The 25558-nt window shown below is 38.4% G+C and overlaps 1 protein-coding gene and 1 long non-coding RNA gene across 21 annotated transcripts in view; one reads left to right on the top strand and one right to left on the bottom strand.

The window, feature by feature from the left end:
- LOC311618090 overlaps positions 1–25558 on the bottom strand; it is a 474169-nt gene that overhangs the window by 374797 nt on the left and 73814 nt on the right. The gene's annotated exons all lie outside the window — the stretch shown is intronic.
- The window catches only part of NPAS3 (neuronal PAS domain protein 3), an 865565-nt gene that overhangs the window by 120845 nt on the left and 719162 nt on the right, over positions 1–25558 (top strand). The window lies entirely within an intron of this gene.

Raw genomic sequence — 25558 nt, forward strand, 5'->3', positions numbered from 1 at the left:
TGGTGTGTTTTGTTCAAAAACTCCTAACTTCTTTTGCAGTAGTTTCATTATTGAAAAAAAAAATACCCTTTTTCCTTAAAAATGCTTTTGAAAACAAGTTGGTTCCTTCCCTCCTCCAGTTGCTCACAGGGCATCTTCTTTCATGGTTTCCACCTTATAAACTATCAGGAGATCCTGGAGCCAGCGAAGGTTGCTCCCTGAAATGGGCTGGTATCCCTGTATTTTTGTCACTTAGTTGCCTCTCGCTTTATTTCTTTGTGTTTTGCTGCTTAGACAGCATCATCCCCTTCATCAGAATCAGTGTAATTACATGCAAAATTACTTCTGATTATTACTTCAAAAATTCTTGTTGCCTGTGAGTCACATGCATTGTTGTTACTGGTGGTCAGGTTTCTGTAATTTCTAGTGATTCTGTGGCTTTGTTGTGATTAATGGATACTTTGAAGAAGCCTTTTGTTGTGTAAGAAGGGGGTCCTATAAGGACCATCTTAAATCAGCGGCTGATTATTGACCATTCTAGTAATTGGAGCCCAACGGCCAACTGTGGTTGGTTTGTAATTAAGCCGGCTTCACGTGTCTGAAATTACACTCTGCTCCGAGGCTGGGGCTTGTCTGTTTGAGGTCAGGAGCCGGGAGAAGGTCGCCAGGAATGCAGTCCATGGCGAGGCTTTCCTTGTAACCGTAGGTATCCTCTCCAGGGCTGGCTTTGTAAAGAATTGGTGTTATTTGTAGTCAAGGTAGACGCAGTAGGCAGCACAGCTGTGACTGCCAGGCAAAATCACTAGGGGGATATTCATAACAAGGAAATATTGGCAAATAAATGATGAAGAAGGGGAGGAAATCCCCAAGATGTTAAATCGGAGCACTGTCACTGCGATGATTAATGGTGTTGTGTATTTTAGTGAGGATGCTTATCTGGATTGTCTTGAAACTATAGTGTACGTTTAATACACCTATAAAAAAATAACACAAAAAAACAAACAAACAAAAAAATGGGGCGCGTTAGCACAGGGAGGAGAAAAGGCCATGGGTTCAGGTTTTATTTTCCGGAATATTTTCTCCAACTAAGTCTTTGGCTTCTGGTTATTAGAAAGCTGGTCTTAATGGATATTATATACATAAAATATGTTTTTATTAATCAGCATTTACATAGCATTTCCGGATTGAAGATGTTTTGTAACAAAGTTAGGTATCTTTTCAACACTCTTGAGGGATGAATATTATTAATAGAGAGATGGGAATCACTGAATTTGCCTAGTCATCCTAGGCCAGTGGTCGGCAAACTCATTAGTCAACAGAGACAAATATCAGCAGTACAAGGATTGAAATTTCTTTTGAGAGCCGAAAACCGACTTCTGTGCGCATGGGCCACGAAGTTTCAATCACTTCACGTGCAAGCCCACATGTGGTGGTATTTTGTGGAAGAGCCACACTCAAGAGGCCAAAGAGCCACCTGTGACTCATGAGCTGCAGTTTGCCAACCACGGACCTGGCCAAAAGGCAGGCTTGGCCATAGGGCTCTTTGTAGTGTAAAGGGCCGAACTTTCATCGGTACAGTTTTTACAGAACTTTTCTGTCAATTTCTGGGGAGGAGGAAGCTGTCTTGGAAGGCCTTTTAGCTTCCAGTGTCTAGCCGTGAATATCCTGATTCTGAGTAATGAATTCGCTTTTGCCTGGAGGGATCTTTTATCAGTGATGGGAGGTTCATATTTGGGCAAGTATTTAACCTTCCTGGACCTCAGTAGGTACTACTGGACAGGAAGAGATACAAATGAGTTTAGAGGCTATTAGAGCACGTTTTTGTTTTTGTTTTTTTTTTTGTTTGTTTGTTTTTTAAATTTTGGGGGTCCTAACCAAATAGTGAGATATGAATCCAATTCAGTGGATCAAGTGCAGAATTTTTAAAATGAAATGGAGGAGAAGAGAATATTCTCTTATCAGTGCATTGCAATTAGTAAGGGTGTGTTTTATCTTGTGAGGCTTCTATTTTGGTTTTATGCATCTGTGTGTGTACAGAAAACTGCACGTATGTGTGTTCACAGGGTGGGTCATGAGGTAAAATGTGTTTTTTACTGTTCTACATCCAAATAAAGATTTAAAGCCACCATAAAGAGGGTTGAGTGGATAAGCATAATATGTAGTTTTGTCCTATGTGTTCAGGGTACAGTAGCTTATAAAGAAGTGGTCAGATCTGTGGAAAGGGCTCAGCAGTGAAAAGGCTACCCTCTCTGGTCTCATATCCAGATGTGCTGGAGCCATTCCGGATGGGCACATTTTTCATCCCTGATTCTTGACGGAGGTGAGTAAATTGAAATTGGGGCAGTACTTAACACTGTGAAGATTGGAAAACCCTGCAAATCAGGCGCCCTCCCACCTCCAACTGTTTATCTGCTCACTCTTTTCAGCTATAATTCTGTGGCTTAACAATTATTGTGAATTTCCACATTTTAAAATTTATTTTAAATTTTATATGTACACACAGATGCATAAAATCATTTAAAATTTTAGTATTTATATTGTGTTTAGATGTTTGATGAACTATTGAAGTAATTAAATCATTTTAATAATATTAAAAATTTAAAGTACACAGGAATAAAAAAAAACCCCTCAAATTAATTATTTCAAAATGTGTATAATTTGAGTGTGAAATAATTGTAGTTACCCTCATTTCTCAAATATGTGCTTATGACCTGGCTGGCCAGTTTAGAATTTCAAATTATAATTGGTGATACTAAGTTTCTTGGCAAAGGGTAAGGAATACAGTGTTTCCAAAAACACTAACCACATTGTAAATATTTTACAAATTTTATTGTTTTATGTTAAGCAGTCAACTTGCTAAGTACTGACATTTTTAGGTCCCTCTCCCCATGTTCAGCTGTCTTTATAGTTTGCAATGATTTCTCTGGAATTTAGTAAACCCATCTATAATATAATGGATTTCATTGGGAGATGCTAAAGTTCTTTCCAATTGTCAGTTTAATTTTTTTTTTTCTATTTTCAATATAGAAAGACTGGGGGGGGGGGGGGGAGAAAGAGAAATGACACCCATCTCTATAGTAACTGTGATAACTTTGAACTTGGCTCTTAATGATAGGCAGAAAATATTTGAGTCAGGAAAAGAAACTTTTGTGGACATAAAATAGAATGATAGCAATAAATCCATCAAAAACCACCTGTATTAATATATGGTAGTGAGGAAAATTTACCAGCCAGGAAGGAGTCAGCTGAGATAGGGCCTTAAAAACCTCAAAATTTGTCACCATTCAGCCACCTGGTTGGACACTATTGTAGAGATATTTGAAAAGGAGAGTGATCATCTTTAAAGCTGGTTCAAGAACAGTCATTTCACCAATATTAGAAAAGATTAGCTCTCGGGGGTACTAGAACTTAAATCACTAATATTGAGCGTATGCTATGCCATTGCAACAGGCACTGTGGTGCTGATTTTTTAAAAAGGTGTTTAACCCTGGGTTTCTAGTCTCAAAAGTGCAACCAAGATCCAAGATCGGAGGGAGTGTTGAGTCAGTCATTACCTTAAAAGCAGAAGAGGTCCCAAGCACAGCTGTGAGGTGAATCTTTGTTTCCTATATTCTCCATCCCAGCCCCTTCTCCTGGTCTGTGAAAGGCCTTCCATCTGGATGCCTGGTTAGTGTGTCATGCCTAGGGCCTTGTCTCCCTGGCCATTTTTGTCTCTAGCCTTCATCAAGTGTTAAAGGGATAATGCTAACACTGAGGGTCATTTGCATATTAATACACAACTCCAAGTGGAAGAATTCAAGGGAAAAAAAGGGAGTCTTCTTTAGTAGAGTCATTTCTGACACCACAAGGGGGTGGAGGAATTAACTTGGGGTGTGTGTGTATGTGTGTGTGTGTGTGTGTGTGTGTGTGTGTGTGTGTGTGAGTGTGTGAGTGAGTGATTATAGTGTGTGATGTCTCCCCCCTCGTCTGAAAAGAACAAACCTAGAATGTGGCTGTTCTCCTACTCAGTGCCCTGTTAAGGCTGGCGTTGGCCAAGAAGTATGGGCTTGGGAATGGGAACATTCAGGCTTAGAAGAGAGAAGGAATTAAGATGTTCTGGGCATTTGAAGAGAAGAATGAGTGAAGAAGGAAGGAACTCAGCAGTTTTTAATCATCTGTGTTGTGCCAGAGTGCTAACCACATGCACATATTATCCCAATTAAGGAGAACAAGAGGAGCGCCCTGTCAGGCAGGCTGCTCGGAGGCTGGGGGATGGGGTAGATGGTCACCCTGCTGAAGGGGAGGGAAAGGTCAAGGAGGCTCCAACAGCAGCAAATTCCTTGGCGGTTGTTTAATCTGATTGATTGATTGCTATTATACAGTCTTCTCCCCCCTCTGTTAGAATAATTTATGCCATTGTGTTTGGACCAGTAAATAAAGAATTGAAAAAAGGGAAATATACAATGAACTCTTCATAAAGAGCTCTGGTGGAATCTGCATGTTAAACAGACATTGAACTTTTGTAGCAAGAACTGCTTCAGCTTTTCAACATCCAGATGAATTCTCATTTTCACATCATGCTTTTCAGACCTCTGCATGGTTTCAGGTGGCTTCTCCTAGTTAATTTTAGCCTCACATTAATGATTTTGGCTGTCAATGACTTGAAGTGGCATAGCTTGGTAATGTGGATGGCATGAAAGTGTACTATTTAGGGGCAATATCAGACTAGCTTCCCAGGCGTTAATAATACAGATTTTGTGATCAAAGAAAATGCAACAATTTCAAGAGAAACATTAAAAGCGCTTTATTCAAAGTAATGTCCATTGCTAGCTACACATTTCCTCCATCTTCCAGGTAATTTGTGGATACCGTCCCCCAAATTTTTTTTTTTTAGGTGAACCATTCAGAGACCCAATTTTCCTCCTCTTTGTATGTTTTGAAGTGCTGCTCAGAAAGTACATGTGCCATCGATTGGAACAAGTGGTAATCTGAAGGAGCAAGGTCTGGTGAATACAGTGGGTGGGTTAATACTTCCCAGACAAGATGTTTTAACGTGTCTTTAACTTGTTTTGAAGTGCATGATGGTGCTTTATCATGAAGCAAAATTACTTTGTTATGTCTTCTGGCCCATTCTGGTTGTTTTATGATCAAAGCATAGTTCAAATTGATTATTTGTTGTTGGTAGCGATCTGTATTAATGGTTTCACCTGGTTTTAGAAGCTCATAATACACCACACCTTCTTGATCCCACCAAAGCGATTTGGTCTTGCAGTTGATGTTGATGGTTGACCTGGATCAACCCATGAATTTATGCATTTGGGATTCACAAAATAAATCCACTTTTCATCACCAGTCATAATTCAGTGCAAAAAAAGACTTTTGTGCTATTGAAGCAACATTTTTTTTCTGGTGACTTTTTGGTTTTCCATTTGTCTTTTGTTCAGTTGATGTGGCACCCATTGTCCTTCCTTTAATATCTTTGTCGTTGCTTATAAATGATCAGAAATTGTTTGCTGAACAATGTTTAATCTTTCTACAAGTTGTTTTTGAGTTTGACACACATCTTCATCCAATGTTTGTAATTATTGGTCTTCAGACTTTTTCTGTTGACCTGGATGTTCTTTGTCTTTCACATTTAAATAATCACTTTTAAAGTGTTTAAATCAGCTTTCAAAAGTATATTGAGATAGAGTATGTTCACCATAAGCTTTCTGAAGTATAACATAACTTTCAGCAGCACTTTTCTTCAAAATAAAGTAATGAATTTAAACTTTCCACAAATGCTCTTTTTTGGGGGGATGAAATTCAACATTTTCAAGTGTAAAAATATCTATGATAATACTGTCAGCAAATTTGATATATGATATTTTGGAAGCTTGCTGTCAATACACAAAATGGCATACATATCGAATCGCATATGTATCAACATATGTGTAACTATTGAAAAAAAAATCTGAATTATTAGCTGGTACAACCAGTAGAAAGTCATTCATTCATTCATTCATTTAAAAAACATTTTGATTGTCACCCATGGGTCAGGTGCTACTACACATAAACTGATTTATCTTGAGGTGATTAAGAAAACCTCTGGCATCTAGAAGCTGGGAATAAGTAATTAGTATTCTCTGCAAAGTACCATCAATGAAATGAGTGCAAATTATGAAAATGGCACCACAAAAAGTTTATTTTAATAGGGTGGGTCCTGACATCCTTATGGTGGAGGAGATACTTGATTTTGGGGGGAAAGGGGACACTTGAGGTTGTTACTTGGGCTTAAAATAAATATTTCTGGTATAGCACATCAGAAATGGTACATGTCAGTCCATAGGCAACAAAATAGCAGACGTATGTTGTAGCTATATCTTTATAGACACAGCTCTTTAGGGCAATGGAAATTAAGGAGAAAATAAACAAATGGGACTATACCAAAATAAAAAGCTCTGCACAGCAAAAGAAACCAACAACAAAACAACAAGAAAGCCCACTGCATGGGAGAACATATTTGACAATGTTATCTCTAATAAGTGTTTAATCTCCAACATTTATAGGGAACTCATACAACTTAACAAAAGGAAGATAAAAAACCCAATCAAAAAATGGGCAAAGGATTTAAATAGACACTTTTCAAAAGAGGACATACAGAAGGCCCAGAGACATATGAAAACATGCTCAAAGTCACTAATCATCTGAGAGATGCAAATCAAAACAACAATGTAGCACCATCTCACACCTATCAGAATGGCTATCATTAACAAATTAAATGACAAGTGCTGGAGAGGATGGAGAGAAAAAGGAACCCTCCTGCACTGCTGGTGGGAATGCAGACTGGTGCAGCCACTGTGGAAGATAGTAGGAAGTTTCCTCAAAAAGCTGAAAATGGAACTCCCATTTGACCCAGTGATCCCACTTCTAGGAATATATCCCAAGAAACCAGAAGCACCAATCAGAAAGGAGATATGCACCTCTAGGTTCATAGCAGCACAATTTACAATAGCTAAGATTTGAAAACGGCCTAGTAAGTGTCCATCAGCAAATGAGTGGATTAAAAAACTTCGGTACATCTACACAATGGAATTCTTAAGCTGCTGTAAAAAAGAAGGAACATTTATCATTTGAAACAGCATGGATGGAACTGCAGAGCATTATGCTAAGTGAAATAAGCCAATCAGAGAAAGATAAGTATCACATGATCTCACTCATTTGTGGAATATAATGATCAATATAACTTGATGAACAAGAATAGATCCAGAGGCAAGTGGTGGTGGTGGTGGTGGTGGTGGTGGGGGGGTGTTATAGAGCAACCAAAGGACTTGTATGCAGGTATATTAGCATAACCGATGGACACAGACACTGGGGTGGTTGAGGCTTGCCTGAAGTGGGAATGGCTGAGGTGGGGGTGTCAACTGGGGAAAAAGGAGACATATGTGAAACTTTAGACGATAAAGGTAAAATACAAAAAAAGAAGAAGAAATGGTACATGTCAGGAGTGGAGGTCTGGAGAAGGGTTACAGGAGTGGAGGTTGGAGAGAAAGGGGCAGCAAAGGTGTGTATGTGTGGACAGTCCTCCTGTGAGACCCCCTGCAGGGGTTTTCGAGGGGAAGAGTGTGGCACAAACAGCATGTTAGAGAACCCCTCTGGGGGTAAATTTGACCTGACAAATTTGGCCTTAGTTTCTCCTTCATTTAGAAACCCATTTAGTGTGCTCTAAATGAAAGAAAGTGCAATCAGGCTGCTCTGTGGTGTGGAGTTATTTTTGATTCTTGGAGGACTCTCCCAATCGGAAGTCCAGTTCAGGACCTGTCTGCAGTCATCGCTTTCCTGGCTGGAGGTGCTCCATGGCTGCTTTTGCCTCATTGACCACTTGTAATTCAAGATAAAGGCATGCCAGAGAGTGAGAACGGACAGCTCAGGAGGCATGATTTAATGTGGAAGAATAGTAATTGGCTTCACCAGAGTGTATATTTTCATTATGAGAGAAGTAACTGCCTAGATTAAAAAAAAAATTGGTTAGTGACCTACCTGTAGTGTGTATGAGAACTCAGGAAACTTGAGAGCAGACAGTAAAGGTCAAGATGAGAGGAACAGGGTGACAATGGATCTTTTGTAGGCATGCTGTTGAAACTGTGTTCAAAATCTCTAACGGGTGGCAGAGAGACTAACATGCTTATGCCAGGTTTGAAAAATAATACAGCAAACTGATAGCGTCCATAAACTATGGCTTTTATAATTTCTCCTCTTAAGAACAGTTTGGTCTGGGTGTGAGTATGTACATGTGTCTTTAATGAATTTTGAACTTAGCGTATGTATGAGAGTGGGAGAATTATACTTTAATCTCTGACTATGAGCAACCTATTTTGAGAGATTTTTCAAGTCCACAAGATAGTTTGAAATCATTGCTAGAGATGGTTAAACCTTCTGGAAACAGACCTGAGTTTGATCCCAGTTCTACAGTTCTCTATTAGTTGTAGGGCAGTGACTAAGCTACTTAACTATTTCAGCTTCTGTTTTCTCACCTCTGAATAGTCATTGTGAGGATCAATGTGATGATGAAGATGATAATGACTAGCATTGCTAATCTTTTACCAAATACTGCTGGCAGATAGTGGGCTAATGGCCTAACATACTTTAAAAAGTCCTTATAATAAACTTATGCCACGAGTACGATCATTACCATCATCCACAGGTAGCAGAGCCTCACAGAACTGAAGAAGCTCACTCAAGGTCAAACAGGTAGAATATGGTGAAAAGCAGCAGGAAGCTACGTGGGTAGCTTCTGGACAGAAACCGTGTTCTGCGGAGATTTCCTTTCTTACAAGACACATTTTTTCTCTGATGTAGTTTGTATCTCTTTTCTGAATTTTTACCACTTTCTTGTTAGGGAATTTTAATTCTTTTGTTTGCATTTACATTTCCTCCAGCAAGTACTAGTGCTATACCATCAGTGGCATTAGTGACAAGATTTAAGACTTTCAGCATAAAAATCCTTCCTTACCACCTCCATAATTTCTGGTTAGGTAACTCATCATTTAAGTGTGGAAATAATTTTGAAAGTTATAGGATGAATTTAGCAGTAAGAAGGGTAGTGGGCTAAAGAAAAATAGATGCGCTTTTTTTTTTTTTTAGGTCAGAATATGTATATGTATGAGAAGTAACTGTTAAGTGATTAGATGGAATTTTCTGGCTGCTTTACAAACTCATTCTTTCACATGCCACGTCTGCTGTGTCATTCTCTAGGTTGCTTAAAAAGAGAACTCTATTTACTGTGTTCAGCTTTGAGATGTTTTGATCTGGTTCTCAAAGCAGAGAGAGGTCTGAATCCTGTGAGGATTTTGGTTCAATGACCAGCCTATAAGGAAAGCATTCTTGAGTGATTTTCCATTGGCAAACTCAAAACCTTTGTGATTCACATATCAGTGTGAGGATTCTTTGGAATTGAGTGCTTGAGATTTATGTGATTAAAAAGACTATCATTGCATCTTATTTAAAACCCAATTTCCCTTCCCCTCCCTCAGCTCAGTTATCAAGGATCCCTGCAGTAAATACTAAATGCAATAGTATTTATATATTTGGTTCTATATAAAGCCTCACTCTTAGCTCTTTCTCACTGGGTATCAATGAGGAGAGGCCTATTTCTCTCTAGCAGCTTTCATTGCTTGCATTTCAGGCAACATAAGCTTCTATAACAGCATCGTTTTCTTGACTTCTACCTGTCAAGGGTGCTCAGAGTGAATCACAGCCAATTGCATGCCTTGGTCTTAAAACTAGGAGGTGCCTAGTCTTTTTGATGATTCTTCTATTTATCTCCAACTTGACTAACAAAACTATTTTAGGAGTGAAATCGAGTTAGCATGGCTCTGTCAGGCACAAAGCCACCTGTCTTGTATGTTTCAGATACCGGCTGGATCTCCTGGTGGAGACCCATTTACAGGGAAGCTGCTCGCTCACTTCTAGGGAAGTGGCATCCTTTTCCAAAGCGTGCCTAACTGCTTAAAGGCCTGTGCAGGGGTGGGGAACATCTGGCCCACGGGCCATGTGAGGCCTGGGACATCATTTGCTCTGGTCCTACCAATGCATAGGGGTGAGTTAATTAAGTGTTTGACCAAATATAGCAGGGTAACTTTTAAGTTGATAATTTTGTATGGCTTGCGAATGATGTTATAAATATCCAAGTGGCCCTTGACAGAAAAAAGGCTCCCCACCCCTGCAGTGTAAGAGGATAAGCAGCAGCTCTGAACCTCATTCCCTGGAGAAATTCATCAGGTGTTCTAGGTCTTGAATTAACGTCAGTGAAAGCAGTGGTAGTCATGTCAGTAGGTTTTTCAAAGGAGAGATTCTGAGGTCTTCTAAAATTGACGACCAATAAACTCATTTGATAGGAAGATGGTTTATGCTCTTTTCTGAATGCTGCTTGCCAAGAACTAATAACAATTTATATGGGGATGGTAGGAATAAAAAATGCTTATTTTTTTAAAGAAAAAATTTACCGTGGTATTTGTGAAATTCCTTAGGGAAGGGGAGAGTAGAAAACTATACTTATGAGACAGAAGATTTTAAGTAAAGTATATTTTTACAGAGATCCAGGGGCAAGTTTGGTTTGCTTGCACAACATTGGGTCTGCTCAAGAGAAATTTGCAGGACGCAAATGATTGCTGTGGTACAGAGTGTTCTCAAAATGTGAGGCTCTGAGATACAGACAGAAGAGAATGAATACAGCTACATTTATTCTGCCATCAAAAGGAAATACTCATTGATGCCAAAGCCTTTCATTGTGAGGCTAAATTGGTCCTTCTGGGTACAACGGGAGTTTTAACTCTTGACAGTGAGTTACATTTCAGCTTCACCATCCCTGCATCTGTGGTGGCTGGTTTTCCTTATGCAGAAATGTAGATGAGGCCGAAATAGATTTTAGTAATTGATGAGGCTAAGTCAGAAGAAAGGAAGCAGCGTGTTGTAACTCTGGTGTTCTGTGGTTTCCAGGTATTGTCGTAATTGACCAAAACAACCATGTTTGAAGTAGGTAGGTTATAGACTCACTTTGCACTCAAGAAAAGGAAGGCTCAGAGAGGTTGCTCACTGTACCCAGTTTACACAGTTTGATCTCTTGACTATTTATTGCAGATAAATCCGGGTTAGTCTGGCCCAGCAGTTCTTTCCCTTTCAACCAGATGACAGAAAAACTTCCATCCTCTCCTCAAGAATAGTAGACTGAAATCAAACAATCCAATTTAAAAATGGGCAAAGGACCAAAATAGACACTTCTCCAAAGAGGACATACAGAAGGCTGAGTGACATATGAAAAAAATGTTCAAAGTCACTAATCATCAGAGAGCTGCAAAATAAAACAACAATGAGGTACCAGCTCACTCCTGTCAGAATGACTACCATCAACGTATCAATAAACAAGTGCTAGTGAGGATGTGGAGAAAAGATTACCCTACTGCACTGCTGGTAGGAATGCAGACCAGAGCAGCCATTGTGGAAAAAAATAGTATGGAGTTTTCCTTAAAAAATTAAAAATGGAACTGCCATTTGACCCCCTTCTAGGAATATATCCTAAGAATTCCAAAACACCAATCAGATAAAGTATATGCACCCTTATGTCCATAGCAGAACTACTTATAATAGGTAAAATCTGGAAACAGCCCAGTGCCCATCAGTAGATGAATGGATAAAAAAGCCGTGGTATATTTACACAGTGGAATACTATGCAGCCATAAAAAGAAGGGTATCTTACCTTTTGAGACAGCACAGATGGCCTGGAGATTATTCTGCTAAGTGAAATAAGTATCACATGATCTCACTCATATATGGAATCTAATGAACAAAATAAACTGAGGAACGAAATAGACCCAGAGACATAGAAGCATGGAATAGACTAACACATCTCAGAGGGAAGTTGGTGGGTGGAGTGGGATGAGATTAACCAAATAATTTATATGCATGTATGCATAACCCATGAACACAGACAATAGTGTGGTGAAGGCCTGGGAGTACATGGAAGGGGGGGGGGTCAATGAGGTATATAAGGGGACATATATAATACTTGCAACAGTAAAGATAAATTAAAAAAAAAAGACCATAAGGAACTTAAAGCCTTATCTATAGAGGGAAGTTGGTATATTTGAACATTAGTCATTCAGAGTCTGTGCTGTGCAAATCAGTGTGTTCTCCAGCATGGGGGCAATTAGGTCTCCCCTTTGGGATTTCACCTGAGATTACACTAAAGTTATCTCACAAAAGTGGATGAATCCCACATTTTTATCTCAAAATCTGCCTCTTTCCAAACTCAAGTTTTATATTTTTAGAGTACTTAACATTTGTACTTGTGATCCATTTTACTCAACCTTAACATGCAATGATCACGAAATTTGTAGACATTTCCATGGGCATTGCCAATTAATCCTCAAAGCAACCCATCCAATTGGTTTTTATCTTTATTTTACATGGAAAAAAATACCAACCAACCAACAAACCAACCAACGAGATTACGTGATTTGATGAATTTCAAACAGCTTTGGTGTGACATGGTATGACCCAGTTTGCAAAGTGAGACCGTGATCTCCTCGTCTCCGACTCTCTCGAGGACAGAGCAGCCCCTCTCTCCCAACAGAACTCCACAGCCTTCAGCCATCGTATCTTCCTTAGGATGATGCTCTCCTGCCCTGTACTTCCTTTGCTTTCTCTTAATCTTTCTAGTCATTTTGGCATACTCTTGGAATCTTCTTCCATTCTGCTTCTCTCTTGTCTCAAAACCCTGTTTGTAGAATGGTTTCTTTTAAAAATACTTCTCTTCTGTTTCCATCTCTCTAATCTAAACTATGTCTAGATTGTTATAGCCTTAGTCTTATGTCCTATGTCATTCAGTTTGATTATGTTAAATAAACACTTTAGTCCTACCACATACAAAGTACTATGCAAGAGAATGCAAAACTTTTTATTTCTGGGCTACCTTATAAATAGTTACCAGATTAAAATACTGTTTCTAATGTATTTCCTTGCTCAAAATCATTGACTCTCATTCCCATTGCATGATTTCTGTAATATTGACTTAGCCACCTGCCTTGCTCTAGTTGGTCTTTCATTCTCTCCTTCTCCCTCAAGAAATTTTTCAGCAAGAGCTCTCTGCTCTTGTCCCAGACACATGCTCAGTAACTCTTGGTAGGCAAAAGGTACGACTCTGTGCTTTTGTTCCATCCACAGTAGTTTCAACACTTTCATCAGGTATCTTCTATAAAGGACCTATATTTTAGTGAACAAAGGTGAAAAACTGCCTTTAAAGTGAGATGACATTAGAGGCAGGCAGTAAACAACAAACATTAAAAACCAAGTAAACCATATATTCTGTTAGAGAGTGGTGAGAGGGAAGTTTAAGAAGAAATTGGTAGTGCTGGGTAAAGATATGTCGGCTATGGATTCAAATAGGGGAGGTCCCATTTAAAAGGATGGGATTTGAGCCAAGGCTACAGAAGTGAGGGGGTGAGGCTTGCAGAGAGCCAGGGGAAAATACTCCAGGCAGAGTATTGCTGCAAAGGGTTGCTGCAAAGACTCTGAAGCTGAAGAGTTCAGACGTGTGTGAGGGCCACAGGGAGGCCAATCTGAATGAGCAAGGAGGGCAGTAGCAGGAGACCGGTCAGGGAGGTAATAGGGAGCCAGCACACAGGCCTTGTACCTGAATTGGGGCCATTGAGGGATTTTGACTTTAGTAACATACTTTTTAAAGTTAGTCTGACTGCTAGCTGAGTATACATGTGCTTCAAGGGAAGGCGGGAGGAAGAAGGGAGACTAGCTTGGAGAATGCTACCATAATCAAGGGGGCTCAGACCATAGTGTAGAAGTGGAAGTGGTGAGAAGAATTTGGATTCTGATGTTGTCTGAGGAAAGATCCAACTGGATTCCCTGATGGAGTGGATTGAGGGAGGATATAAAAAAGAGAGAGGGAAGTGGATAGTGAATCCAAGATAAAATCCTAACTCATCATTTACTCTGTGTCACATGTGTGGTGGCACTCAGTGATATATGTGCAAATAAATACCTTTTAGGAACCAATAAACTGAGAGGTGAGACATGATATAAACTTGCAAAGTTTAAAGGATAAAAGTCTGTGTGTGCATGTATAATATTTTCTCAATAAGATTGCAAGTGCCTTAAAGATATTTGTGTATGCCACAAACCTTCTTAAGGTAGTATTAAAGACAAATGATAGTCTTATGAAGTAGTGCTGAATGCAGTAAGAGGCAACTTTAATGCAGTGGGTAAGTGCACAAACTCTGATGGAAACGGATGAATTCAAACCTTAGTTTCATTATTTATTTGGTAATCTTGAACAAGTTATATAAGCTATCTGTTCCCCATTCTTCTTGTTTGTGAAATGATAATATTCTCATAGAGTTAACTGTGGGTGAGTAAATGAACTGACACATGTAGAGTACTAGAAAAATGCTTAGTCCATAGTCAATGCTCAGATAGTGTTTACCATTCTTAAGTAAGTTTTAGGAAAAATCAGTTAAAATAATGGCTTTGCTCTCTTAAAACCCATGTTTAAAACCTGCCAAGCTGCATGGATAATGTGAATAATATAATCTACAGTAAGCATTGCTTTCTGCTGGTGGCTAAAAAATAACATCAGAGAATTGTATTCTGATCAGCCTGATTAGCTGTCTGTCTTCAGGGGTGGACATGGAGGCTGGTCAGCATGCCTCTGGGTACATTTGATTGACAGCCTGGCAAACAGCATTTAAATACCTAACATAGAAAAAACAAAACAAAAACCCCACAATGTTTTCTTATTATTTTTTAGCTTAAAATGTTGAATGTATATTAAAATGAGGAAAATAATTTTCAGGATAGATATGACTTTCTTACAAATAAAAGCATGGAGAGCACATCAAGAAGAGAATGTTATTTTTTTTTTTTTTTGTGCTGAAATACAGGAAATTACTGTTTTTCTCTCCATGTTTATATTTTGATACCTAGTATCTCCCTCCTCCCTTTCCAGTCCCCCTCCCCCCTATTATGGGATGTTTTTTCCTTTCATCTCTTATTATCAGCAACAAATTTGGCCTCCAAATCCAGGAAGGAGCAGTTTGTGGCAGCTGTGGAGCTCATGCAGATGTCTTTAGTGTCAGAGGTAGTTGGAAGAGCAGCCTCATTCTGCTTTCATTGTGTCTGGTACTTCAGCCAGGCCCTCACATTCTGTTTGAGCTCAGCGTTCCTGATCCCATTCTATACATCCGAAGGGGCGATGCAGACAGTAGCTGTCAATGAATAACAGGTAAATATTGAACAGGGAAGCCCTTTTGATTAACTTTGTGGATCATCATTTGAAAGTAGTTTGCAGTCAGACCGACTACATCACTCATGATCATAGCCATGGCATGGGGGTCAGAGCATCAAGCTTCTGGTCAGAAAGCTGCTGCACTTGCATTCCTTGTTCCATGTCTGGTCCTGCATTCATGCAGTGTGGGATTAGATACAAGTAACCAATGAGCTACTGTGATGGCTAGCACAACAGGAGTGCAAGTTCTTTTAGAGGATGAAGCACAAGGAATGCTCAAGAGGGATTTTTGTGCTATGTGGATACAAATAAATTAAAGCATATCCTATATAATAATCCTATATAATAAAACTCTAATTTGCAAATTGACTGAACGGCAGAATGACCTGAGGAGCAGCCAGTCACTATGACGCTCACTGACCACCAGGAGGCAGACACTCAATGCAGGAGCTGCCCCTGGTGGTCAGTGCTCTCCAGCAGGGAGAATGATGCTCAACCAGAAGCCAGGCTCAGGGCTGGTGAGAGCAGTGGCAGTGGCAGGAGCCACTCCCCCCTCTGGGCAGCGCTAAGGAGCAGTGAGTAGGTGGGCGGTAAGGAGTGAGGGGTCTCGGACTGTGAGCTGGCAGTCGGACATCCCTTGAGGGGTCCCAGACTGCGAGAGGGTGCAGGCCAGGCTAAGAGATTCCCCCTCCCCAGGGAGCAAATTTGGATTAGTATACCAGTATGGGTGCTTTTCTTTATCCAGATCCAGAAATCTTCTAATATGAAAATGTAGACAGTTAGGGAAGACTGAAATGAATACTTGGTCTTACTAATGTGCTGAAAAGAAATAATTTTAGCATCTATTCACTTCCATAGATTTAGTCTCCTCCACCTAATGGGCACAAGTTGCCCCCAGGATACATTTACTCAGAAGGTTGTACTATCATCAGTGAGCTGTTTATTAAGTGATTCAGATCCAACCATTTTACCTCATGGTACATTAATGTTTTATTGTTATTTGGAACAACACCATTGTCATTACTAATATTTTTGAGCTTCCATCAAATATTATGAATGGACCTTGGTAAAGAGACAGATGGGATTGAATAGAAAAGATAGCTTTTGGCTTTCAAGAAACATTTCTAGGTCAACTCTTACATAGCCATAAAGAGATACAGATAAATCATGATTAGGTTGTTCAGGCATCTTTAGGAGAGAACCAATTCAGTGTTCAAATAGGCAATTCCGAAATGTTTTCATAAGACTAATGTTTTACAGTACACATTTAAGTTGTCTTTTAATCATTTTGAGATATAGAATTATTCAGAAAACCAATTGCAACAATTAAGATTATTAAAACAACCAATAACAGCAATGTAAATCTACCGTCTTATCCTTATCTAGAGCAACAGTTAAAATGTAGACATTTTATGACATTTTTAAATGGGTAATTACAACATTTTAAATTTACTTAATTAGATGGATTAATGCTATTGTTACTTGCTGTTTAACATTTATGAAGCTCTAAAGTGACAGAATCTATATAAAGAATATTGAATGGAGTCTTAATTTTATGTGTCATGTAGTGTTAAGCCCATATAACCAAGTCAAAATAACATCTGAAAAATAAAAAAATATATATATTCTGAAAATTATGTGAATAAGAAGTACAATATAAAGTAGTTATGCTAACTAGAACTGGAAACTAAGACTAATATATTTCTGAGGAGGAGATTCTATGTTGGTATCTTTTTAAAAATGTGTTTTAATTTGATTTTAAATAAACATTGCAAATTATTAATATTCTTGCCCTTTAATTGTAATTTCTAGAATAATTGATGGGAACACCATCCCCGCCACCCCAAAAGTGAAAGGATTTAAAATTTCACTTAGAAAGTCACTTCAGTTATACAAGTTTTATTTATAAATTAATGCATTAGAAATCACTATTAATTTTAAAATTTAGGTAAACCTGTATTATGCAGGAGACACAATAAATTGAAAATATAATTTATCAAATAGGAAATGTCTTTACAATAGAAATGCACTGAATCATGTCATTTACAGCATGGGCTACTGTGCTTGTCACTTTCCCCAGGTGACCTAGGATATAATTTGGAACATGTGTAAGGTTCCCACATTCTAACCCACACCATACAACTAGAACAGAATTTGACATAAATCTTTGTTTAGAACTGAAGTAGCGGGAATTTCTGTGGTTCACGATGGAATTGGCAGGGCTGTGTGGAAATGTGTGCACATGCCATGGTATCCGGCAGAGCCAGAACTTTTTTGGTTTTCTTCAAATGATAGTTTGTGAATTCAACATCTGATGGGACAAGAACCTTGGCACATAACATGCTTTGTATAGACTTATTTTCACTCATATAATTGGTATTTTAGTTATTAAAAGAAACATTAAATGATATATACATAAAATAAAAATGTATGTATTTCAATGTTTAAAATTTCCTAATAATTTATCCAACCTAAAAGGAGTTTTATGTTATATTTATACTACAACAGAAAATAGAATGCACTAGACAAGGATTGTTTAAATGATGGTGACATCATTGTTGGCTATTACTATTCCAATTTAATTACTAGACAACTTGGTGATGCTTTATTTGGAGAAATGCAGTATACCGGGGGAGGAGGTGGTAGTTTTGCAGGTGATTTGGCTCCATTCAGAAAGAAGTATTCATTTGTCAAGGAAATATTTATCATTTGTGAGAAACCATAGACATTCCTCAATCTCAGGGAAGTTTTAGGCCAGCAAAGGAAGTAAGATATATTACAATTAATTGATATAATAAATATTTACTGAATATCTATTAAGTCTCAGACATTTTTCTAGACACTAGGTATTCAGTGACAAATAGGACATCCAGAGTCCCTAGAGCATGGAGTTTATTCTTGATTGAGGAGAGCAGAATATTTGTAGGTGCATATATGGTAAAAAAGTAGTGCTCTATAGTAGGAAGGAAATTAAGTCAGGGCAAGGGGCTGGAGCATGACAAGTGCCTTAGTTATAAGACAGGGCATGCTAAGGGCCTTACGAATGGCAATAGTCCCTCAGTTCTCTGTGATCCAGAAGAACAAGATCATGTGTGGCTGTGGGGAACTGGCCAACTCTTCCTGGGAAAGTAGGACTTAGGCTGGATGGGAGTGAGCTAGCCCGGCTTGTACATGACAGGGGAGGGAAACAAGAGTTTGTATTGAAGGTTGAATAGAAATAAGAAGATGTAAGATTAATGGGAACTTGAAGAAGAACACAGGAATTTGGATTTGGCATTTGATATGGTTTCAAAGTTTTGGCTGAGGAATAGTGGAGTATGTGGGATTTTTCTAGCCTCTGTTTGCATGGAGTGGATATGTTATGAGAGTGTTACAATATTCAAGAAGTGAGAAGACTATATACATTTTCTATGTGCACAAGCATTGACTATTTCAAGATTTCTTAAAGTGCTATTATGTGAACATGGGGTTGAGTAGAAGGATCATGTGATCCTCAGACTCATGAAAGTGACTTGCAGACTGGAAAGTTTGAGAATCACTATTTTAGGGATTCTCAGTCCAGTATGCTAGCTGTGGTTTACATGATTGCCTGCATTCTTCAACAATATTCAATCACTTTAAAAAATGATATGTATTGGTAGAGCTCAAGAATTCATGAGATACACAAATGTAGAGCATAAATAGATAGCCAAAAATGGTTATAGATGGGTTAATTGTAAGACATGGCCCCCATGTAATTAATATATTACTATATAAGAAACAAACACATGTTAACATTTTGGGGCAGGGATGGGTAACATAAACTAGTGATCAACAAATAGTGACCTTCAGCTCTGTCTGTTAGTAAACGCTGCCTATGAATCAAGGTGCCAATCAAGTATAAATGTGCATGTTGCATGTAATGGTGCAGGAATGATGAGGCATCATTTCTTAAAGGTAGATTACTGCCAGAGAACAGCAATGGAGACGTGTTTGCTAATAGCAGAACCAACTGGTGGAATGAGTAGTCATTTTTTGATAGCTACCATTCTGAGGGGAACTTGCCATAACATTGTTCCCATTTGTTTATTATGAACTCTGAGATTCATGCCTTTATTAGGTTAATTCCTACCTTCATCTAGACAAGTAATAGATAAGGAAAAATATCCCATTTTAATTATAATTTTCTTAGAATTTGTAATTGAAGTGTTGTATTTTACTTTCTGCCTCAGTATATAGGCCTCTCTACAGAGACGTTCCATTATGTAAGATGGTTTGCACCTTTTAATTTACAGGGCACATTAATTATTGAAATACAGGACCCCAAGGCTAACCCAGTTTTTGTAGAGATTCTGTGTTAACTCTTTTAAGGTTTTATGTAGTTATGGCTACAAATGATGTTTGAGTTCTAAAACAATATTGAGCTGCCAGAATCTTTATATAGTCCTACATTTTCATCAAATTAGATGAATTTAAAGAACATTAGAAAGAGTATCCTGAAAGGGAAGATGACTCTATTATTAGCAGTATCTTAACTATCTCCGCTTGTATCATTTTAAAACTTTTTAATTCCTTGTTTTAAAATATTTTCTTCTTAATTTCATAGATAGTATTATAGGTATACCATTGAGGCTGTTCATGACCTTCATTAATTTCTAAGGTATGTCCTAAACTTGCTATCTTTTTTCTCTTCTTTTCTCATGAAACTGACATTACCATAATGCATAATTCCAAATTCTTAGTTGAGTTTGCCACAGCCTCTTTGGTCCACCTGCCAGTCATTGCAGGAAGCTTCTATTAGTCAACAGAAAGAATATCATTTGTGCTAAATGATAGCTGCATCATTTATGCTAAATATTGGCCACTGGGCTGGCATAAAGTGGAGAACCTACAACTATATAAGTTAATTTCACATTTTTGAAATATTTATTTAGGGAGGCAATAATATAATGAATGTTGATAAATAACTTTACTACTTAGTAAATATTTAATAAACTGTATTTATAGAGTCCATAGCATCTGTATTTTATTTAACTTATAACATTTTAAGATTTAGTTTTGTATATTGTTAATTAGTGGAATCAGGTTGAGTTACATTAAAAAATTAAACTCAAAAAATTTTAAATAGATTTTTATTGATTTCAGAGAGGAAGGGAGCTGGGGAGAGAGATAGAAACATCAATGATGAGAGAGAATCGTTAATTAGCTGTCTCTTGGACACCTCATACTGAGGATCGAGCCCACAACCTGGGCATGTGCCCTTGGCTGGAATCAAACCTGGGATCCTTCAGTCCTCAGTCTGAAGCTCTATTCATTGCGCCAACCAGCTAAGACTTAAATTCAATTTTTGAATCATTCACAATTTTGTGCCTATTTATATCATAATATGTATTGGTCTTTAAAATTCCCTGCTAAGGAAACAGGCAGACAGTTTTGGAAACAATACGTATTTTTACATTTTTCTGTTCTTCCCATCAGACTTGAAATATCATTATGAGGGAAAATCCATTCTGTTGTTCTATCATTATTTCTTCCATTCCTCCCCAAAACCTAAAAACAAGGGTCTAGGTCATCTAATATGAGATAATTTATAACAAGCAGAGGTTGATTAGCAAAAACAAGGCCTCCCATCCTGAGAAAAAGGTGCAGGAGAATTGCAGGATTGCACAGAGAATGGCACAGGGAATCCTGTTTGGAAAGTGCAGAGCTAAGGATGCAAAGCCACCTGGCGCCCTGGAGCTGGGGAATTTTGTTTGCCCGTAGACACCATGGCACCAATTACACACAGAAGCATATAGACTTCTTGTTAGTTGATAAATGGAGATGGAATCATTTACTAGGTTATTTTCTGGTGTTTGTTAACAACATTTACCTTCTTAAATTGATTCAGTGTAATCCTTACCACAGCTTTCTTTCATTTCTGGAAGACATATAGATAATGTGGTAGTTTTATAAAGCCTTACATGGCACCGAAAAACTGATTTTTGCCTTAGCTCAACAGAGCAGCAAGATTATATTAGCATAGACTTTGGAACATTTGAGTTCCCATAGGGTACAGTGTGTGGCTGATATGGCACGACTTGCCTTCAACAGTTGTTTTAACAAGATATTCTTCATATGCAATATACTGAGCTGACAGGCATAACTGAATAATGTTAGCAAGAAACACTGTTGGCAAAATTCTTGACTTTCATCTTTATCTGATTAATTCAAAGCAATATGTTACTTACAAAAAATATTTTCAACTGAATATACATGCCAGATACTTATTTTTAAAATGTCTGTAACTTTACAAGAACACTTTTTAAGTGTGTGATACATATTTTTTTCTGCAAGAGTTTTTCTCCATTCATTCCAAAGCACACACAGAAAGATGTCTAGGACTTTGGATGCCTGGTATAAAGAGGCTGGATGTTCCTTATTCATCAAGCTTATTCATGTGGTACGGATGTATTGAGTAACTACCAGGTGCCTGGCACTGGGGGATAAAGTAGTGGATAAAATAGGAAAAGATATGGGTCCCTGTGATATTTACATTCATGTGGGATTAGTAGACAATAAGCAAATGGATCCATGGAAGGATATATATATATATATATATATATATATATATATCCTTCCATGGATCCATTTGCTATATATATATATATATCCTTCCATGGATCCATTTGTGTATATATACACATATATGGGGATTCAGACTGAGGAGGTGGCTATAACAGGAGAGTGGGCCGAGGCGACCCAGACATGGGGTGGGACTTGCAGCTTTAAATGGAGTGGCCATTTGTGGCCTCACTCAGAAGTTGACCATTGAACAAAGTTCCCAAGGAGATGCTAGATTCACCATCTGCATCTCCCCTTGATTCATCATCTGGAAGTGCATTAGTCCGGGCAGAGGATTGCACTGCTCATCGTCTCCAAGGAGGTTCTGTTCTGTGCCCTGTATTTGAATGTCCTCTCTGCTGCCTTACATTCTATTTCACATCATTTTACTTTTATTTTGGGGGGGGGGGTAGGAGTAAATATGTAGTCTATAGAACATTGAACTTATTGGTTGAAAGGCGCAGTGAATTTTATTTAAGGAAACATAAATCAGGCTGCCATAAATATTCCAAATTGTCCCTTAACAAGAAAGTTTTGTCAATGTTTAAAAGTGAAAAAGATACCTTTTTCCACTCTAAAAATGGTATTTTTACTAATGTACTAATTAGCACTTTTCTTCTACTTAGCACTTGCAAGACTTGATTTAATTACAGTTTATAGTACCTTAAATAGTGTTTTAGAGTGAGTCAGTGTTGCTTTGCTTAAAACATTGCAGATTTTTTCCCCCTTTGGCTTCAGTTTATATGAAATATGTCTTTTACTTTTACTGCCAGAATCCTCATTGAAAATACATGTAGTACTGTTACTTGGATGATGGAACTGTGACTAATCAGAGAAATATTAGATGTACATTTGCTTCATAATCCCAAGGGAAGAGTTAATTGAGCAATTTTTCCTTAGTAATATGCAGGTAGTTTTTATTTGGCTCCCGGCTTAGAAATAAAATGAATTCTCCTGTCTATTCTGAGTTTGAAGACTGCATTTGAATTGGCTCCCAAAATATTGTGATGATCCTTTCTCTGGAGAGGTGCCTGCATTGCTCTCTGTGCGATCGTTAATCAGTGGATTTAGAATCACTGGGAAAAGCACATACTCATGTCTTCCCAAAACTTAGAACCATGTGAATTATAGATTTCTAGAAATCATAGAAAGTCAGATATAGATTAAGAAGGACATGGCAAAACTGTAATATTTTTTGCCAGAGAATTTTTCTCTATGAATGAAATGGCCTTAGAGGAACACAAGTGATATAATATTAAGTCTACTTGTATTTAAGGCGGGCTAGAAAGAAATTCTTGGAGAGCAAAATGTTATTTCTCAGCATTGCTTTGTTACTGCTAGAAGTCACATAAAAATAGGGAGAAATAGTTTTTTGACACGAATGGGCAGTGTCACATTTCTCATGTTTCTTAAGCCAGTAAAATTTGGGGTATTACTTTAGAATAAGGATTTCTCTTACAGAGTTAATTAGATTTAATGTCAGAAAATAATTGGGAATTACTTAAATCAATATTTCTAGCAAATTGCATGAGACCTCTAGAATTATATTGCCAAAATGTAATGGCCTAACTGCTATTGTGCTGGCAATATCTGCCTTGTCTATGAGTCTTAAACCCAGTTTGCCTGTGCCAGTAACTGTGCAGGCACATCCAGACACAGAGTACTCAGAGGCCGTCCACATTGCCTTCTTCGGCACCCGTTGTGAGGTTATTGGCAGTGCCATTCTTCCCTGGAGGGAGAAATAGTTATTTATACAGAAAATGCTTTCATTTGATTGCCATGTTTTCGTCCCTCCAGAGTAGAATGAACTCTCGATGTACACACACACCCCATATATGCATATATTTTCAAGGTTCACTACCTTGAATCCTGAATTGGGCTTTTTCTTGAATTGATTCTTCTTTGAATGTATAGTCCCATTGAGCAATAAAGATTTAAATTTTAAAATATGTTTCTCATCCACCAGAATGTTACATATTGTGTTGCTGGGAAAGCAAGATTTATATATGATTAGCATTTTGAATTAGGCACACAGTCCAATGTAATATTTCGATGAATAAAGAAATACCCCAATACATTGTAATGACACATAGTTGGGAAATAAGTAATAGCAGGTAAGGGAGTAAGTATGTAATGGAGTGCTACAGTGAGCCTTACCACTAATCAGAACAGTGAAGTGCAGAGAAGAGTGAAATTAGTGAAAATTGGAGAAAGTCTCTATAGAAGACCTCAGAGGCTTTGGGATTTGGGGGCAAACATTTGAGATGAGAGAGCCACATGAACAAACACTTTGAGGTAAAGTTGGGCACGGTATGGTAACATTCCAACATGGAAAGGAGGCAGCATGGGAGGCTGTTGCGTGGGAAATGAGTGACCTCCCAGGAAAAGCTTGTAGGATCTGAAAGAAGAGCCTGCATGTAGGGAGCCCACAGGAGGCTATTGCAGTCTTTAGAAGCTTGCTTATTCTGTTTGCACTTTACTCTGGCTCTTGGTCAAGCCTTGCTTAAACAGAGGACAAGTTATCATCATCTTTTCACCTGCTTTCTTTTTAAAAAAATATTTTTATTGATTTCAGAGAGGAAAGTAGAGGTTGAGAGAGAGAGAACATCAATGATGAGGGAGAATCCTTGATAGGCTGCCTTCTGCACGCCCCTTACTGGAGATCAAGCCCTCTACCCAGGCATGTGCCCTTGACCAGAATAGAACCTGTGACCCTTCAGCCTGCAGACCAATGCTCTTTCCACTAAACCAAACTGCTTTCTGAATACTGTTCTCCAAGTGTTTTTCCCGTTATTTGAAAAATGGGTGGTGATTTGGTAAACACGGGGTGAAACAAAATGAAGGGGCTTCTTTACAAGGAATGTGCGTTACTGGTGAACTGAGGCACACTGAAATTACTGGAAGGGGGCTGTGTCATGTAGCATTTCCCCCAATAAGTTTGTCTACAGAACTCTTTTGTCTTAAAGAATTACTAATAGGAGTAGTGTTCCTTGAACATACCCAAGTGGTAGATGAGAAATCACTGTTATCACTTTACAACTTAAAACACACACACACACACACACACACACACACACACACACACACACACGTCAACACAGTCCTATGGAACTGAAACATTTTCCCAGTTTAAGAGGAAAAGAGGCCAACTTTTTCTCAGCTTATTCTCAAGTGCTACAGTGTATGTGAGCCCATTAGCAGCCAAACAGGAGGAGCTGTTCCAACTGTAATTTTAACTTGCTACCTTGCATTGTTGAATGTCCGTCCCCACTTACTACAAAGAGGTTGTTTTGTATAAACAGAGACTCCTCCTACTAGGCCAAGGGGGAAGGAATCATTACCCAGCTTTCCCCCCCAACTTGTAGCCCATCTACACAGCTACTACTTGATGAAGATGGTTTTCTCAAACCTGTTCATCTCCTGATTTAACCCTGTTGTATCTGCACCAAGGATTGCTCCTGTCTGGGATTGAAAACTCTGGATGTGACTTTTCTCTCTTGCTCAGCCCTCTTTATTCACTACAACTGGATAGCACTTGTCTAGTTTCATGGCCAAGGGGAACCACCTCTTTGCAGCCCTTGGTGTCCATGAATCAGTTTGTATTGAATCAGTTTGTACGGCAATCCTTGGGGCATACTTGTGCATTTTGGGTTATTTTGGTGCTAGCAAAATGGGATGCTCTGGAGAGCAAACTTACATTGTTACCTTAGGCTGATTTATAGGACTTTTTCCTGGAAGGCCACA

This window comes from Pipistrellus hanaki (assembly GCF_964339955.1).
Source record: "Pipistrellus hanaki genome assembly, chromosome: 1".
Classification (NCBI taxonomy): domain Eukaryota; kingdom Metazoa; phylum Chordata; class Mammalia; order Chiroptera; family Vespertilionidae; genus Pipistrellus; species Pipistrellus hanaki.